Source organism: Scyliorhinus torazame, chromosome 12 (assembly GCF_047496885.1).
Source record: "Scyliorhinus torazame isolate Kashiwa2021f chromosome 12, sScyTor2.1, whole genome shotgun sequence".
NCBI classification, from domain to species: Eukaryota; Metazoa; Chordata; class Chondrichthyes; order Carcharhiniformes; family Scyliorhinidae; genus Scyliorhinus; species Scyliorhinus torazame.
The window spans coordinates 98,841,195-98,854,180 of NC_092718.1; positions in this window are offsets into that span (position 1 = coordinate 98,841,195).

Below are 12,986 nucleotides of genomic sequence, written 5' to 3' on the forward strand. Positions count from 1 at the left end.
AATGCCGTGTGCTCGGAAAAGCAACAAATCCATTAAAGGGAGAGGTTGGTTGAACTCCATGATACATTTTGGGGTTCTAAACACCCCTCGCCCATAACAATTGGGGGCTCGAGGGGGATAAAAGTCTATCTATTGGATTGGCTTTTGTGAACTTAAAGACAGTGAAGGATTGTTGCTTTTCCAGTGTGGTATTTTAGTTTAAGTGCGGAGAGTGTTGTGAACAATGGCTCTTTCAGAGGCTCAGAGGATTTTGGGGTTGGACGCAGTGACATGTGATACCTTACGGACAGAGACTAAATGCAGACTTTTGGGTCTGGCAAGAACATTGCAGTTAACATTACCTACAAAATGCGAAAAGGTGAGGTAATTATGGCGGTGGTTAAGCATTTAAAGTTGCCTGAGATAGAGTTTGACACATTGAAAATGGCAAAAATTCAGTTGCAAATTAACCAAATGGAATATGAGAGAATTAAAGCGGCTGGCATACGAAAGAGAGAGCGAGGAAAGAGAAAGAGAGAGGGAGGAAAAAGAATGAGAGAGAGAGGAAAAAGAAAAGGAGAGAGAAGAAAGGAGAAAAGAAAGAATAGCCCTAGCAGAACAAAAAGAAAAAGAAAGGGAGATACAGATCAGGAAAAAAGATAGAGAGGGAGTTTGAACTTCAGAAAATGGCCATGAAACATGACAATCAATTGAAACTGGCAGACGTAAAGGGAAACGTACAGTTGGATTATTTTTATGAGGATAGTGAGAAAGAGCATCATAGTCAAATGCTTGGTGGGAATCTATTTAAATATGTCCAAGCATTGCCAAGGTTTGACGAGAAGGAAGTGGAAGCCTTTTTCATTTAATTTGAAAAGGTAGCTAAACAAATGAAATGGCCAGAGGACATGTGGGTGTTACTGATTCAAACAAAGCTGGCAAGTAGAGCTAGTGAAGTGTTTGCATCACTACCGGAGGAGGTATCTGGAACGTATAGGGAGGTGAAGAAATCCATCTTAAGTGCATATGAGCTAGTGCCTGAAGCTTACAGACAAAGGTTTAGAAATTTAATGAATTAATTTGGTCAAACATACATGGAGTTTGAAAGGCTCAAACAGAGTAATTTTGATAGGTGGATAAGGGCTTTGAAAATAGACCAAATGTATGAAGCTCTCAGAGAAATTATACTTTTGGAGGAGTTTAAAAATTGAATTCCTGATGTAGTGAGAACTCATGTGGAAGAACAGAGGGTTAAAACTGTGAGATTAGCAGTGGAAATGGCAAATGATTATGAATTAGTTCATAAATCAAAGATTGGTTTCCAACATCAGTTTCAGCCGGTGAGGGATAGAAACTGGGGACATGAGAAATACTCAAGTGGTAAACGTAAAGGTGATCTGATGGGAGACAATAAAGAGAGTGTACCTCAGATTAAAAAAGAAATCCAGGTGGGTGGAAAAGAAATGAAATGTTTCAGATGTTTTCACTGTCATAAACTAGGCCATGTAAAGTCACAGTGTTGGTGGTTGAAGAAAAGCTCTGGGAAGGCTGATGTGGTAAAACAGGATAAGACAGTGGAGTTTGTTGGAGTGGTAAAGGAAAGCCCAAGGGAAGCGAAGGAGCTGCAAATGACTGTACAGTCTGTTCAAGAAGTAATTGTTAAGAAGGTGCCAGATGTCTTCAAAGAATTTACTTGTGTGGGTAAAGTTTACTCATGTGTATCAGGAGGAGCAGGTAAAGAAGTCACAATTTTAAGAGATACTGGAGCTAGTCAATCTTTAATGGTAAGAGATGAGGAATTATGTAGTTTTGGAAAATGTTGCCAGAAAAGGTGGTGATATGTGGAATTCAGGGGAGAGGAGTAGCGTTCCATTATATAAAGTAAGGTTCGAAAGTCCAGTGAAGAGTGGTGAAGTGGTAGTAGGAGTAATAGATAAACTATCTTGTCCAGGAATACAGTTTATCTTGGGTAATGAAAAAGCTGGGTCACAGGTGGGAGTGGTGCCTATTGTGGTTGATAAGCCAGTGGAAAATCAGTCAACTGAAGGGTTGAAGGACGAATATCCTGGGATTTTTCCGGATTGTGTAGTAACAAGGTCACACATTCACAGGTTAAGACAAGAGGAGAAATCAAAGAGTGAAGGTGAAGTTGAAGTGCACTTATCAGAAATGATTTTTGACCAGATGGTTGAAAAAGAACAAGAACAGGTGGAGGATGAGCCGGATAGTTTTAGCTCCAGAAAATTGGCGTAGTTACAATAGAAATATGTAGAAATAAAACGGATATATCAGAAAGCATATACGGAAGTACAGGTCCACAGGTCATTGAAAGGGGCAACACAGGTGGAGAAGGTAGTCAAGAAGGCATACGGCATGCTTGCCTTCATTGGCCGGGGCATTGAGTATAAGAATTGGCAAGTCATGTTGCAGCTGTATAGAACCTTAGTTAGGCCACACTTGGAGTATAGTGTTCAATTCTGGTCGCCACACTACCAGAAGGATGTGGAGGCTTTAGAGAGGGTGCAGAAGAGATTTACCAGAATGTTGCCTGGTATGGAGGGCATAAGCTATGAGGAGCGATTGAATAAACTCGGTTTGTTCTCACTGGAACGAAGGAGGTTGAGGGGCGACCTGATAGAGGTATACAAAATTATGAGGGGCATAGACAGAGTGGATAGTCAGAGGCTTTTCCCCAGGGTAGAGGGGTCAATTACTAGGGGACATAGGTTTAAGGTGAGAGGGGCAAGGTTTAGAGTAGATGTACGAGGCAAGTTTTTTACGCAGAGGGTAGTGGGTGCCTGGAACTCACTACCGGAGGAGGTAGTGGAAGCAGGGACGATAGGGACATTTAAGGGGCATCTTGACAAATATATGAATAGGATGGGAATAGAAGGATACGGACCCAGGAAGTGTAGAAGATTGTAGTTTAGTCGGGCAGTATGGTCGGCACGGGCTTGGAGGGCCGAAGGGCCTGTTCCTGTGCTGTACATTTCTTTGTTCTTTGTTGTTCTTTGGAAGAGGAATCGGAGAGTATACCAGAGTGGTATTACCGTAAAAATGATTTCTTGATGAGAAAATGGAGACCTGTACACATGCAGGTGGATGAAAAGTGGGCAGACGTTCATCAAGTAGTATTGCCGGTAGGGTAGAGAAAGGAGGTGTTGCGAGTTGCACATGAGGTACCAGTGGGAGGTCATTTGGGAATAAGGAAAACTCAAGCAAAAATCCAGAAACATTTTTATTGGCCTGGACTACATAAAGATGTAGTTAAATTTTGTCAATTAAGTCACACATGTCAAGGATAAACAAACTGACCTGAAAGAGTTATTGATATCACATGGGCAAGTTTGTAGAGATAAATTGGGAAGTACTAAAATGGCTATTCATGATGTAGCTGTTGGAAATGCTGTTCCTATCAAACAACATACATATAGACTTAATCCTTTAAAATTGGCACAGGTTAACAGAGAGACTGAGAGTATGCTGAAGAATGGCATAATTGAAGTGGGTTGCAGCCAATGGAGCTCATCCATAGTGATGGTACCTAAAGCAGACGGTACCCAACGGTTGTGTGTGGACGACAGAAAGGTGAATGCAGTTACAAGAACGGACTCTTATGCTGTCCCACCATTGAAGGATTGCATGGAGAAAGTGGGACAATCTGCTTTTTTTTCCAATTTACAGACATGGAAAGAACATTTAAACCATCGTATGGAGTTCTTCGATCGACTTCAGGAGGCAGGTTTGGTAATGAACCTAGCCGAAAGTGAATTTGGAGAAGCCCGAATCACTTTCCTTGCGGAGTTTCCGTTATCCTCAAAACAAAGTGAAATAATGCGATCTCCTAGCATGAATGAAATTGATCGAACAGTTGTGCAAACGTTTTGAGGCATGATTACTCAACTGATGGACTTGCAAAAGAAACGTCAAAGGTTTCAAGGGACAGCGGGCTTTCAACAGGCATTTGACTGCCTGAAAGCTGTGATCACAAATGCTCCTGTATTGGAGAATTGCAAGGGGCTCTGTGGTCAGATTGAACTAAAGTATCTGATTCTAAAGAGAAATGCCGAGGAGTAGAGGAATGGATGGATCGTGCAGAGACTTTGTTCAAAGAGACTGTCAATCGAGAAGGATTTTGGTTGGAGGAAGAAGAACAAAGAGAAATGGACTGTATTATTATACCTGTTTGCATGTGTTTTTAAAAAAATGAAAAGATATATTTACTGTGTCCATTTCTTAGTGGATGGTGCAAAAGTGAAAAATGAAACCATCTTGAAGTTGATGGGTTTTTTTTTCTTGAGGGGAGGTGTCATGCAAGAGTGCCTTTAAGAAATGGATGCATAAGCAATGTACCTTTAAGAAAACAGTGATGTCTGAGAGTGGGTGGAGCTCAGCTCAGTTCAGCCATTTTGAAGTTTCAGTTTTGAAAAGTGCCTGGCTGGTTTTGCTGAGAGCAGTTTAAAAGTGCCTGGCTGTTTTGCTGTGAGCTGATTAAAAGGAGAAAGCCAGTTTGAGACAGCAGCTTGAGAAGTTCTGGTTTGGAAAAGAGCTTGAGAAGTTCTGGTTTGGAAAAGAGCTGGGTGTGTGTCTGTGTTTTGCAGTGAGCTGGATTTCTGCCATGAAACACTATCTCTGGATCATTTGGGTGATTTAAAGTAAAGCCTTTAACCTGATGTGATTTTGTTTAAAGGTGTTAAGTCTCTTGGAAATTTTAAGGAACATTTTAAGGAAGTATTTACTGTTGCAATATTTTCTGAGTTATCTTTGAAGTAAGGGGTGTTAAGAGATCCAATGTTTATTGAAGATGTTAAGTTGAGTTCATGGAATAAACAGTGTTTTATGTTTAAAAACCCACGTGTCCATAATTGTAATCCCACACCCAGGGAAAAAGCCGTGTGCTCGGAAAAGCAACTAATCCATTAAAGGGAGTGGTTGGTTGAACTCCGTGATACATTTTGGGGTTCTGAAAATGCCTCGCCCATAACACTGTTCATGAAGCATGGAGCCGTAGAGACATTCTCCGGCCTTGTTACGCTCTCGCTCAAGCGTAACGAGGCCGGTGACTAATGGGAGATGCCAGAAACGGGATCCGCGCCGTGCGCCAAACAGTTTGTGATGCAACCAGCCCACTCCCACAGGCAAAATTGGGATCTCACTGGAGGGTGGCGAGAAACCAATTATCGCCACTTAAGCTCAGCCGGGGGTGGAGGTTCCTCCGCTGGGGTGGGCCTCCAGGGGGGGTTGCGGGGAGGTGGTGGGGGGTGAACCGGGGACAACTGCTCGTGACACCACCATGCCAACCCCAGGATCATGTGTAACCGTTCCGGGAGCAACTCTTCTCCCTGTCCGCCTACCCCACCAATTACCCACAGCCCCCACTGACTGCTGAGGTTTCTGGTTGCACAGCTGAAGGCTATTGCTGATAGGGAATTGGCAATCGTGGTTAAGCGAGCAAGTGGATTCCTGTGGGTGGGCGGGCAATGTAGCATGTGGGAGTCATTGCCTAGCATCCCAATCAAACCTTGATGCCTGGACAATGTGCTTGAACACTGCGGGAGGCAACACTACACATGCAACATCCAATTTGGGCACCACGGTAGCACATGTGGCTAGCACTGTAGCTTCACAGCGCCAGGGTCCCAGGTTCAATTCCCCGCTGGGACACTGTCTGTGTGGAGTCTGCACATTCTCCCCGTGTCTGCGCAGGTTTCCTCCGGGTGCTCCGGTTTCCTCCCACAGTCCAAAGACGTGCAGGTTAGTTGGATTGGCAATGCTAAATTGCCCTTAGTGTCCAAAAAGGTTAGGAAGGGTTATTGGGTTACGGGGATAGGGTGGTAATGAGGGCTTAAGTGGGTCGGTGCAGACTCGATGGGCCGAATGGCCTCCTTCTGCACTGTATGGTCTATGTTCTATCTGAACACCCAGGGGATGGGACACAATTCTGGGGACATGTCCACAGCCGGATGGTGGGTAAACTCCACGGGGAGGGGGGGAATCCTGGAGAGATGGGCTAATGGTCCAGAGGTTGTTCCACATTGCGGAAGAAAATGACAGAGGCATCATACTGGTTGTGCAAATAAGAGTTTAATGTGCTGTACAATACCCCCCTCCGGTGGTGCTCCCTCCCCCACCCCCCAAACCTCTACCTACCCTCCCCCCACCCACTGCCCCCTTCCCCGGTGCCCTCAGTGATCCTCAACGTGCCTAGCCCTCCTACTTCTACCACTATGTCGCTTTCCAAGGATGCACATCTGAGGTGGAGGCTGGCAACTGCCCATTCGTTCCATGGCCTTCGATACCCCTGGTGGGCATCCCCTGGGGGCTCTGGGACTGGATGGTCCCCAGTTCACTTTTCGGCTTGTTGCCAGCAAATGCACAGCCGTGCCGCTCTGTCCTGTGTACTCACCATGAGACATAGCCTTATCAGAGGGGTGGAACTCGGAGGAACAGGTGCCCACCATCCCCACTCTATGGCCGGGTCCAGGACGGCACTCAGCGCCCCCTCCACCCAATCAGTGCCCTTAGGACCCTGGTGTCCACTTTGGGATGGAGGGGCAGCTGATTTGAGCCCCGGCTCCCCTGCATCATCTGGCTCTGTCAACCCTGGCAGCTCCCCATGGTCTGCACCATTGTGTCGACGTGCTTGGCGATGCTCCTCAGTGAGTGGGGCATGCTCTGCAGCGCCTCAGCCATGCCCGACTGAGAGGAGGACATGTCCCGCAGAACCTCACCAAGGTCAGCCTGGTACAGGGTGAGACCCCCCAGCGAGGCGTACATTCTTCCGAGGCCCTCAGCCATGGCCGTCACCGACTGGCCACCTTCACTTATGGTGCCGGCGTCGTGCACCAGGCTCTCCACTGCCGTTGCCACCCTTGCAGTAATGGCCTCGGTGCTACTCCTTGCCAGTGCCTTTCACCTCTGGGACTCCTCCAAGCAGCTATGGACCTGCTGGAGCGACGCTGGTATCTCCCTCTGAATGTCCCGGCCGTTCCCTATCATCTTCACCAGCTCCGGGGAACCCAATTCCAGAGGCTCAGCATCAGACTGGGACCCAGCTGGGTCCTGGGATTTAGCAGCCCTCTGACTGCTGTCTCGCCTGGGGGTTCCTGCCGCCACCTGATGTGTATCATCAGCAGTGTGGTGCTCACCAGAATGTGCCCCAGTAGCCTGTCCACTAACATATCCCACCAAGGTGTGCGTATCTGCACTGGTGGAGGGTGGTGATGACAGCTGTGCTGTGACTACGGTGGCATCCTCAGAGCTCTTCTCCGAGGTGTTCTCCTCGGAGTCAGGGGAGGGGGCTTCCCGGGATGGGCCGGCACCGTCAGCTGGAGGACCTACGGGAGAATGGTCATGTGGTCAGTGGGAGGGATGGGTCAGTCAGTAAGGCAATCGCTACTCACATCTGACAGGTCCTCCGGGTGGAGCCCAGTGGTTTCTTACCTCTGCGGCATCCGCCAGCCTCCGTAAGGGTGACAGATCTATCCTCGGCCATTCTGGTCTCTGCCAAGCTCTGTTCCTCGAAGGTGGTGAGGATTCTGATGTCCAGCACCCCACCGCCAGTCTGGGCCCTCTCCCACCAATTATGGGAGAGATTTTCCTGAGGAGAAACAGAGAGGGCATCGTTGGCCACACATGTGCGTTCACAGTCTTGGGAGGGGGGGCATCTGGAGGCACGGTTGGGGGGTGGTGTCCACCGTGTCCAGGAGTCTCCCCAAGTCAGCGTCCCTGAATCTTGGGGGCGACAACTCGGCTCCATTATTGTGAGCTGGCTGAGCTTGGCTGAGCAAGTGCAGCTTAAGTGCTGCTCAATCTTGTTACCGGGGGCTGACGAGCACGGTGCCGGCGAATCAGCTGGCGAGCCGTTGTTTGTGGCTAGAAGTCCACGAGGCCTTATTAAGTGCACCAATTAATGTTGAATTGCGTTGCCAGTTTTGCTGGGCCAAGTGCTGAGAAGCTCGCGACAATTCCTGCTTAATACCACACTTCGAAATGTTCCTGGAGAATTGGGTTTTATCGGCTGCGATTCTCAAAAAAAATTACTCTCATTGAGGGTGGGAATCATGGGGTGATTTCTGTTGGATGTATGGGCACAAGTCAGATCACAATTTTACCACACTTGGCGCAAAAAGTGAACCCCCACGTGAAATACACCATGCCCAAAACCCCATGGGCGGGATTCTCCCCTACCCGGCGGGATGGGCCGTACCAGCGCCGAGGAGTGGGGCGAAGCAGTCCGGCGTCAGGTTGCCCCAAAGGTGCGGAAGATTCCGCACCTTCAAGGGCTAGGCCGGCACCGGCTGGCGCGGAAGGGGCATGGCGCCACGCCAAACGGCGCCGAAGGGCCTCCGCCGGCTGGTGCGAGTTGGCGCATGCGTGGGAGCGCCAGCGTGTGCTGGCGTCATCCCAGCACATGCGCGGGGGGGCTCATGTCCGCGTCGGCCATCACGGACTTTTACACCAGCCGATGCGGAGGAATAGAGTGCCCCCACGGCAGAGGTCCGCCCGCGGATCGGTGGGTCCCAATCGCGGGCCAGGCCACCGTGGAGGCACCTCCTGGGGCCAGATCCCCCCGTGCCCCCCCCCCGAGGACGCCGGAGGCCGCCCGCGCAGCATGTCCCGCCGGTAAGTACCTACTGTAATTTACGGCGGCGGGACCGGCCCAAAACAGGTGGCCACTCGGCCCATTGCAGGCCGGAGAATCGCCGGGGGGGGGGGGCCGCCGACTGGCGGGGCGCAATTCCCGTCCCCGCCAAATTCCCGTCCCCGCCAAATCCCCGGTGTCGGACATGTCGGGCGGGGGCGGGATTCACGCCACCCCCCCAGCGATTCTCCGACCCGGCGGGGGGTCGGAGAATCCCGCCCCATGTGTGTGATTCGCCCGACTCGGGGCTCAGTTGTTCATTGCTAACAAGGGGTAGCAGCAATTAAACAGTCCCTCACCACTCACTCCCAGCCAAACCAGGCCAAAAGCAGCATGGAGGAGAGGCAGACATTCTGTACCGCAAGGAGGTAGGACACCCAAGAGCACTGAGACAAATACTGTCTGGGAAGCGATGTCAGCTGGAGTTAGTGCCCTTGAGTTGAGGAGGTAGGTAGAGAGGTCTACGCACCTCCTTGCTCCACCTCAGTGTCCATGGCGCCTGATCCCTGCTTTTATAGAGCAGTACTGAATGGCGTGGCTTCCTGCTGGGGGAGCTGGGTGATTCCTGAACAGCCGCTGCATTCGACTTAAATCGCGCTAATAAGATTCAAATAAACTCTAATGATGTGAGAACAGTTTCTCGCTCTTTCTGGGCGAGAGCCTGATCATGCCATAGCGTCAGGGACCTGGGTTCAATTCCAATCATGGGTGGCTGTCTGTCACTGCAAGTTCGACCCGTATCTTTGTGAGTTTCCTTTGGGTGCTCTGGTTTCTTCCCACAGTTCGAAGATGTACAAGTCAGGTGGATTGGCCATGCTAAATTACCCCTTACTGTCTAAATATGTGCAGGTCAGGTGGAGTTACAGGATGGGGCAGGAGAGTGGGCCTCCTCCATGCCTTCCCTCACTGACGAACAGAAGCTGAGCCTCCTCCGCGCATGGGTGAGCCATCGAATCTCTGTTCAACACGACAAGGACTCCTCCTACGCATACACCCTCGTGATGCTCGAACGCCTCTATGTACGGCCCGTGAACGAGGTCTACGCATGACACATCCTCACCACTCACCGCCATCGCCCCGGAGAATTGCTAGAAGACTACCTACGCAACATCAAAACCCTCGCACGCAGCTGCAACTACCAGGCCGTTACGGCCACTCAACATATGGAACTCGCCGTCCGAGACGTCTACGTGGCGGGAGTCCGGTCCAACTACTTGAGACTGGACCTACTCGAAAAGGGGGCCCTGGACCTGGATCAGACGGTAAAGTTAGCCTCCTCTCTGGAAGTAGCGTTCCAGAGCCTTAAAGCGTTCCTGGCTGACCATGCGACCCCCTCGCGGACCCCCGACCAAAGACTACCCCAGGCCTGTGCCACGCGGCCGCCCGCCCACCATTGGGGGGGCTACCCTGCTATTCCTGCGGGCAGTCCCAACACTCTTGGCAGCACTGCCCGGCCCGTAACACAAACTGCAGCAGCTGCGGGAGAAAAGGACATTTCGTCAAAGTTTGCCTGGCCAGGTCCAAGAACTCTAACTCACAGGTCCGATCCCCAGACTCACAGGCCCGCAGACCCCGCAGCGTGTCTGCCGACTCCGCTCCCTGCAGGCGCGTCATCAGCCTCGTGCTATCCGTGAGGGCAGCCATCTTCCAGCCCACACAGCACGTGCAACTCACGGGGGCTGCCATCTTGGCCATCCTCCCCCACGCGGCCGGCCACGCGCGATCCATGGGGGCCGCCATCTCGGACGCCATCTTCCTCACCGTCCGACACGCACGACCAACGGGGACCGCCATCTTGGCCGCCATCTGCTACGCCGCTCGACGCGTACGATCAACAAGGGCAGCCATCGCGGAACCGCCCCAGCACCTCCGACCACGCCGGCTACCCGCAACTCAGCGCGGTCACCCTGGGCCAGTCGCGACCCAAACACCTCCGGAGTTCCATGATGACCGTCCGGGTAAACGGGCACGAGACGCCCTGCCTTTTCGACTCCGGGAGCACAGAGAGCTTCATTCACCCGGACATGGTAAGCCGCTGCTCGCTTCCAATTTTCCCGGCGCACCATACCATCTCCCTTGCCTCTGGGTCGCACTCGGTGCAAATCCGAGGGGGCACTACCGCAACCCTAGCAATACAGGGCGCCGAGTACGCCAATTTTAAATTATATGTGCTCCCAGACCTCTGCGCTCCTCTCCTGTTGGGACTAGATTTCCAATGCAACCTCAGGAGCCTAACCCTGAAGTTCGGGGGGCCCCTACCCCCACTCGCCATATGCAGCCTCGCGACCCTAAAAGTTGACCCTCCCCTACTCTTCGCAAACCTCACCGCCGACTGCAAACCAATCGCCACCAGAAGCAGGCGGTAGAGCATACAGGACAGGACTTTTATCAGGTCCGAGGTCCAGCGACTTTTGCGGGAGGGTATCATCGAGGCCAGCAATAGTCCCTGGAGAGCTCAGGTGGTGGTCGTCAAGACCGGGGAAAAGAACCGGATGGTTGTAGATTACAGCCAAACCATAAACCGGTACATGCAACTCGGTGCGTAACCCCTTCCCCGGATTGCAGACATGCTCAATCAGATCGCACACTACCGGGTGTTCTCCACGGTGGATCTGAAGTCTGCATACCACCAGCTCCCAATCCGCCCGGAGGACCACCACTACATGGCTTTTGAGGCAGACAGCCGCCTTTTCCAGTTCCTCCGGGTCCCCTTTGGTGTCACGAACGGGGTTTCGGTGTTCCAACGAACACTGGACCGAATGGTGGACCGGTACGGGCTGCGGGCCACATTTCCGTACTTGGACAGTGTCACCATCTGCAGCCATGATCAGCAGGACCATGACGCCAACCTCCGCAGATTTCTCCAAACCGCCCAAACCCTAAACCTCACGTACAACAAGGAGAAATGCGTTTTCCGCACAACCAGACTAGCCATCCTCAGCTACGTCGTGGAAAACGGGGTTCTAGGACCCGAACCAACCGTATACACCCCCTCCTGCAACTCCCCCTCCCCCACTGCCCCAAGGCCCTGAAGAGGTGCCTCGGGTTCTTTTAATATTATGGCCAGTGGGTCCCCAACTATGCGGACAAAGCCCGCCCACTAATCAAGGCCACCATCTTCCCACTGGTAACTGAGGCCCGCCAGTGATGCAGGCCTTCAGCTGCATCAAGGCGGACATCGTCAAAGCTGCGATGCGCGCGGTGGACGGGTCCGCCCCCTTCCAGGTGGAGAACGACGCATCGGAGGTCGCTCTCGCCGCTACCCTCAACCAAGCAGGCAGACCGGCAGCATTTTTTTCGCACACCAAAATTCGGCACTCCTCAGTCGAAAAAGAGGCCCAAGCCATTGTGGAAGCCGTACGGCACTGGAGGCACTACCTCGCTGGTAGGAGGTTTACCCTCGTCACCGACCAATGATCGGTAGCCTTCATGTTCGATAATATGCAGCGGGGCAAAATCAAGAACGATAAGATCTTGAGGTGGAGGATCGAACTCTCCACCTATAATTACGATATAGTGTATCGTCCTGGGAAGCTCAACGAGCCCCCAGATGCCATGTCCCGCGGCACATGCGCCAGCGTGCAAGGCGACCGACTACGGGCTATCCACGATGACCTCTGCAACGCGGGGTCACCCGGCTTATCCACTATATCAAGGCCCGCAACCTGCCCTTCTCCACCGGGGAGGTCAGAGCTATGACCAGGGACTGCCAGATCTGTGCAGAGTGTAAACCGCACTTCTATCGACCAGATAAGGCCCACCTGGTGAAAGCATCCCGGCCCTTGGAGCGCCTCAGTATCGATTTCAAAGCGCCCCTCCACTCCGATAACTGCAATACATATTTCCTCAACATTATTTTCTCCCGCTTCCCCTTTGCAATCCCTTGCCCCAACATGACCACGTCCACCGTCATTAAAGCCCTACATAGTGTCTTCACCCTGTTTGTTTTCTCCAATTATGTCCACAGTGACCAGGGCTTGTCGTTCATGAGCGAAGAACTGGGTCAGTACCTGCTCAGTAAGGGCATCACCTCGAGCAGGACTACCAGTTATAACCCCAGGTGAAACGGGCAGGTGGAGAGGGAGAACGCGACGGTCTGGAAGACCGTCTTACTGACCTTGCCATCCAGGAATCTTCCAGTTTCTCACTGGCTGGAGGTCCTCCCCCTGGCGCCCCACTCTATTAGGTCTCTACTGTGCACGGCCACAAACAAGACCCCTCATGACCGCCTATTTGTTTTCCCAGGAGATCCACCTCGCTTCCATCCTGGCTGAAGACGCCAGGGCCAGTCCTACTCAGAAAACACATCAGGAGCCATCAGTCCGATCCTCTGGTAGAGAGGGTCCAGCTCATACACCCCAAC